Here is a 6,740-nt window from a genome sequence, read left to right as displayed (position 1 = left end):
GCCACCCGCTGACAAGATGGCGGACTCGGCGGAAGTGACTGATTCGCCTTCCGGGGCCGAGCCGACCAATCCCCGCTGGAGAGCGTGGTAGCGCACGGGGGGGGCGGGAGAGAAGGAGAAGGGGCTTGGGTGTCCCGTTCTCGCGGGATCTGACCCCTTCCCGTGGTTCGTCCCTGTGGTTCTCATTCCTTCCTCTGTCTGCCGGAGCGGTTTGACCCCGTCAGCTCGTCCCTTCCGCTTCTGAGCCACCGAGAGCCGCTCTGTTCCTTGTCCAAAGCTCACCTCAGCCGCGGGGCTGCCCAGAGCCGAGCGGCGCCTGAGGGGAACTGCGGGCCCGGGAAGGCGAGGGGACAGCTGCTGCCACCATAACACGAGATACTAAGCCAGCGATTTGGCAAATCTGGAGCTCAGACCCATCAGTCACCTTTAGTGTAGTGAGGCCAGGGCGCAGCTGGAGCCGAGGAGCGAGCACTTCGCTTCTGCCTCCCCATGAACGGAGAAGCTGAGAAATAACCACGGCGTTGTTCAGCGCACAGGAACCCCGAGTGAAGAAGTCGCGTTGGTGGCTGCACGGCCGGGATGCAGCAGCGCCTGTTCGCCTAAAATGAATGCTGGCTGTGAGGCCCACTTTGGCCGGGACCTGGCAGTGGCTGAGGAGCAGCTTCTGAGAACCTTTTGTCGTGCACCAAGAACAGAGCAGCTAGTCCCTGCTGCTAGATTCAAGCTGAACACCTCTTTCTGAAACTAGTGATACAGATTCCGAAGGACCAGAATTAGGTTAATGCTTTTCAAAACAAACAGCTGGATTTAAGAAAGTAACTGTCTACATATAAATGTTACATATAAAATGTCTACATAAACATGTTTATCAGTGATCTGGATGTGGGGATGGAGTGCTCCCTCAGTAAGTTAACTCAGTAAGTTATGACACTAAGTTAGGTGGGAAGTGGTGATCTGCCTGAGGGTAGGAAGGCTCTGCAGAGGGACCTGGATAGGCTGAATCAATGGGCTGAGGCCAAATGTATGAGTTTCAACAAGGCCAAATGCAGGGTACTGCACTTCGGGCGCAATAACCCCATGCAGCGCTACAGACTTGGGGACGAGTGGCTGGAGCTGCCAGGCAGAAAAGGACTTGGGGGTGTTGGTGGACAGCAGGATGACCATGAGCCAGCACTGTGCCCTTGGGGTCAAGAAGGCCACTGGCATCCTGGGGTGCCTTAGAAGGGGTGTGGTTGTAGGTTGAGAGAGTTTCTCCTTCCCCTCTGCTCTGCCCTGGTGAGACCACATCTGGAATATTGTGTTCAGTTCTGGGGCCCTCAGTTCAGGAAGGACAGGGAATTGCTTGAAAGAGTCCAGCACAGAGCCACAAAGATGATGGAGGGAGTGGAGCATCTCCCTTATGAGGAACAGCTGAGGAAGCTGGGTCTCTTTAGCTTGGAGGAGACTGAGGGGTGACCTCATTAATGTTTATAAATTTGTAAAGGGCAAGTGTCAGGAGGAAGGAGCCAGGCTCTTCTCAGTGATGTTCAATGATAGGACAAGGGGCAATGGGAGCAAGCTGGAGCATAGGAGGTTCAATCTGAACATAAGGAAAACTTTTTTACTGTAAGGGTGCCAGAGCATGGACCAGGCTGCCCAGAGGGGTTGTGGAGTCTCCTTCTCTGGAGAGTGGAGACATTCAAAACCTGTCTGGACATGTTCCTATGTGACCTGGTCTGGGTGATCCTGCTCCAGCAGGGGGGTTGGACTGGATGATCTTTTGAGGTCCCTTCCAAATCCTAACATTCTGTGATTCTGTGAATTGCTAACAGGAAACAGATAAAAGATAAAATCCTCAGTCTTGCCTGAAATATATCTCATAGATGAACTGAACTTGAATTTTTAGGTTACGTTTAACTCATTATTCTAAAGTTTGCAACAGGTTTTGAATTACGTGCTTTTCTGCAAAAGCAAAAAAACCACCCCACCAACTAGTTACGTACTTTGGTGTCAAGCTTTAACCTGAAGTACAAAAGGGAGACTGAATGCACAATTTAGAATTGCCAGGAGATTGTAAACATCAAGTGACTGCGCAAAATACTGAAAGTCCACCAAGATGACTGCAAACTGGGCATAGCAGGACAAAATACATTCAGTCGTACAGAGAGAGAAAGGCTCCATATTGCTCAGCGCGTCGCGAAACAGGTGCAGGTAGAAGTTGGTATGGAAGCATCCATGGAAATAGCATCTCTACATGTGTGCTATTTTAAACAAATTTAGATTTTGAATTTAAAAATGAGGAGATAAATACTGCTGGAAGTAACCTTAGAATATTTTCACTCTTCATTAAACACTGAAAACCTGAGAAACAGTAATTCACCTTTGTTACTCTGGCTTATATTACAGCAGAAGCACATTCTTATCAGGACTCTGGCAATTAATGGTTTCTCTGAGCTGCCTGTTGTGTTATCTGGACTCTTCTCTCTCCTTTTCTAGGAATAGCTTCACCAGCCTCCTTTCAGCCTCCTCTTCCCATCTTGGCTGATTTCCAAAGAGGTTCACTAAACCTTCATTACTTATCACAGGACTCTACCATCTTGATGCCGTAAATGTACATTTAACAATCTCGTATGAAATTAAAGAACTGATATAAAAATTAACTCTAAGAAAATGTCCTTATAGCAGTGAAGTAATCTTGTTCTGGAGAGAGTTAGCTAGAGCAGTGACTTCTTTTTGAAGCCAATTGAGATTTTGTTGTTGTTTTTAGGATACCCTTTCCTCTTTGAGCAGTTCCTTAATTTGTCTTGTATAATCACCTCAAGACAGCCTGTATTTCTGTTATAATTTATATTATCAAAATTGTGTTTTCATGCATTTTCCTGCTAGAATATTTAGTCAGTATGTTCCAAAACCTCAATCTGCTAATCTCTTAGCTGAAGCTGAGGAAAAGGATAGTTGCACTTAATCCCTAAACATCCTCTGATTCTGGTTTGAGAGGAATGGTTGTTAGCTCTTGAATTATAGATTAAGCAGTATTGCTGCTTGTATTTTCCTGTCAAGTATCAGAGAGTATTAGTGTCTTCCAGCAGTAGAGCTTCATTAAATTTCTTTTGCTATAACATTTAATTATATGCACTACAACTTTAAAGGGAAAGCACAGTAATTGCATACTGTTGTTTTTCTAATCCAAATTACCAAGGATAAAAAAAGTTTCAGCAGTTTAGAGTTTCTTGATTCATGACTTTCTACTGTGAGATGTTTTTATTTTAGTCTAGTCACATAATTTTCTGTTTTCTATATGGTACAAAAGCCAAAAATAACCTGCCTAATTTGAAGGCATATTGAACTGAATACAATTTGAATACTCGGTTTGAAATTACAGATTGTAATGTGCAAAATACCTTTGAACTGAAGTTTCTGAGGAACCTCATCAACTTGGACCTCCTTTGAGCAGGGAGTTGCACTAGATAACCTTCAAATGTCCCTTCCAACATAAATTATTCTGTGATTCCTTGAGGCTGTTGAGTAGATACATTACTGCATAAGGCAAAAAACCCTGAAAACTTTAGACAGACTAAATAAAGGGAAATTATATTTTCAGTGAGCAAATATGATAAAAAAATTATTTGATGTAATGGGGAATAATCAGGATAATTTTTCAAAACTTTTTTCTAGCTAGAAAAAGATCAAACACCCTGGAGTCAAAGCAGATTGTCCAGCTTAGAACTGCAAATAGCACTCTACATCTCTTCCATGCTGCCAGTCTTCAAAAGATTGGATCTCCAATCCAATTTCACCACCTTATTAGGAACAATAAAAAAAGATATTTCTGTGATTAGATAAGTGCTTCAGTTTTAGAAATATTTTAGATATTTAGGAAAACGATAGTGTATTGTACAAACATGTGATGGTTGATAAATTTGGATGTATGCTAATGAAAATATGGAAACTAATGTGGGCAACAGAGACAAGTTTGGAAATCCTCTGGGAACTCAATGTCCATGTTAGCCTTACGAGACCACTTTCCAGAGTGGCCAATCTGAGCGAATGCTGGATTTGTACTCACTTTCCAGAACACTCAGGAAAGATAATGTCTTTGATTGGTGTTCCCATCTTCCCTAATATATCACGGGGATGCTTATGGATTAACATTACCTTCAACACAACTGTTGAAGCAGGGGCCCAATGCTGGGACATTATTACACCAACATGAGGAGAAAATTACTGCACCTGTGTACAACAGTGCAACCCCCCTAAAGGGATAGGCCATAGAGACTGCAGAAATAAATTAATATTCGTGGGTAACTATACGAAATGCAATCACACCATCACATTATCGGCAACCAGCTCAGGAAGCTGGCCTGTCCCTAAAGGGAAAGGATGGTACTGGATTTGCAGGAATAAGGCTAGAAAATTATTACCTCCAAATTGGGCTGGGACTTGCACTTTAGGAGCCTTGGTCCCAGATGTGACTATAATAAAAAAATAACTGAGAATTCATGGTTGAGAACCTACTTAAAGAGAGGAAAAAGAGAACAACTCAGCCCTTTGGTTGAACAACACTCCAGCTTCCATTCTTTTGCTAGATGGTTTTTCCCTTGGCTAGGAGTGAGTGAGTTGGAAAAAGCACTAGTCCGTATCTCAACTGCTATAGAAATCATTTGGAACCAAACAGCCCGAGCAATTGAAACTTTACAGGAAGAAATTTCAGAGATTAGGAAGATAGCTGCTCAAAGCAGAATGATCCTAGATATGTTGCTAGCCTCTCAAGGAGGGTTGTGTACAGTAATAAATAGCAGTTGCTGTTATTATGTGGACCAAATGACAAAGGTAGAAACCAACCTTGAGGCCATATGCAAACAAGTCCGAATGTTGCATGAGGTACATGCATGGATGACATATCCTGGGAATTTCAGTAACTGTGGGATAGGGTGACCTTCTGGTTCCCAAACCTGTCTTTGTGGGTTACGCAATTGGTGCAAGGAATAATAATATTGTTAGTCCTTTTATTGTGTATATATGTTCTTATACAGTGCATGGCGAATTGCATTAAACAATGTCAAGGAAGAAGTTTTAGATATTATAAATAGGTGGGACTCTCAAAAGAAAATTTTGGAAGTGTCAAAGAGGGGAATTGTAACCTGATAGAATGGATAATATAAGAAATATTCTTATACATGTATATTGACTAACTTTAGCTAGGAAGAAGCTGCAAAAGGATAATAGAATTTTAGTTTATCTGGGGCCCACTTCGTTGGCTCTGAGTTGTGAGATGGAGGCATAGATAAGAAGTTAGTGAATCACCCTATTCAGACCAACTTGACAAAGTAGGCCTTGTGGAAAACAGATGCATAGGAACCTAAAAGATAAGAAGGCTACAAGCTGGCAATAAATCTGGACAAGGCAAACCATGAAGGACACAGTTTATGTGACCATAGAACTGAGCCTGTGCAGAAGTGAAGTTCAACCAGTGGGCATGGCAGTGTGAGGAAGACTACTGAAGACCTCCTCATGCTAAGAGCATGCACGATTACTATACAGATATTTTAGTTCCCGGAAATTTAATACATATGTAAACTTTTTATAGGAAATGTGAATAGGTATGTGTAAGGCACATATAAGCTACTGCCAACCACTACCAGACACACTCATCTTTGTGAAACTATTCTCATGTGTGCCCAGTGCTGCATTAAAGAATAGCTTGCTTTCTAACTCCTACAAAATCGTCTTAGAAAGTTACTGAGCTGATATTTCTGTAACAATACTCTCCTTTTAATTCCAGTGTTTTTTCTTTTCTAGAAAGCAAAAACCTAGTTAAAAAGTAAAAATCAACTTACTAGACTAGTCAAAGGGATTTAATGGGTATTATTCCCTATACAAACAGTTTCTGTGCATGGCCAATTGTAAAATTGTGCAGACAGCCCCCTATCCACTACTCATAAACTAAAATTAATACAAAGAAAAACTAATTGCTATTGCATTCCAAAACCTGAAAAAAACAAAGAAGCTCAAACAGAACAGAACAGAATGGAACCCTTCCAATATCTTGACATTTCCAAAAAAAAGGATCTGGATTGCTGGTTTGCAAGCACACTTATATAGATTTCCTAGCTATTGAGTATGCTCTGTCTGGGCTGCATCCTGCAAAATCTAAAATGCTAGCCAAGACTCAAGTTTAAGCCATCACAGGCAGCTATCAGCATATAACTTTCTAGTACTTTCTGAAAACTAAAACAACAACAAAAAAATTGTGGTCTAATTTAATTAGCAAATCAAAATCTCCAGCAAACTTTCCCCCCCCCCTTTTTTTTTTTTTTTTTTTTTTGCAAATAAACGCTCTATGTCTCTTTTAGGCCCCCAGACATACTCTACACCCCATCCTTTTTATATAGTAGCCCCACCCTGTGATTAGCAAAACGCTTTACATGTGAACAGAAAAAGTAACGGGAAATTTGGAGCCACGTTTTCCTTTCTACTTTCACTATGCATGCAAACAGCTGTCTGCTCTTTGAGAGACAAATCTTCTCCCAATGTGGAAAACACGTAACAAATCCTGCAAAAGATGTTGATTGTTCTTTTTCTGTAGTCTCTACCTCACTGCATGTACACATGACCAGTGCAATAGCCTAAGTTTCTCCTTGTGGAGAGTAACAAACAGGTCTGTAGACACAGCTGTACTAAGTCACACAGAATATGAGAAAAGTAGCATGAGGAGTACTGGGATTTTTTTTTTTAGTGTGGAAGTTAGGTACACTCCACCA

Source organism: Mesitornis unicolor, unplaced genomic scaffold (genome assembly GCF_000695765.1).
Source record: "Mesitornis unicolor isolate BGI_N332 unplaced genomic scaffold, ASM69576v1 scaffold17003, whole genome shotgun sequence".
NCBI lineage: Eukaryota > Metazoa > Chordata > Aves > Mesitornithiformes > Mesitornithidae > Mesitornis > Mesitornis unicolor.
Note: the sequence above shows the minus strand (reverse complement) of the source record.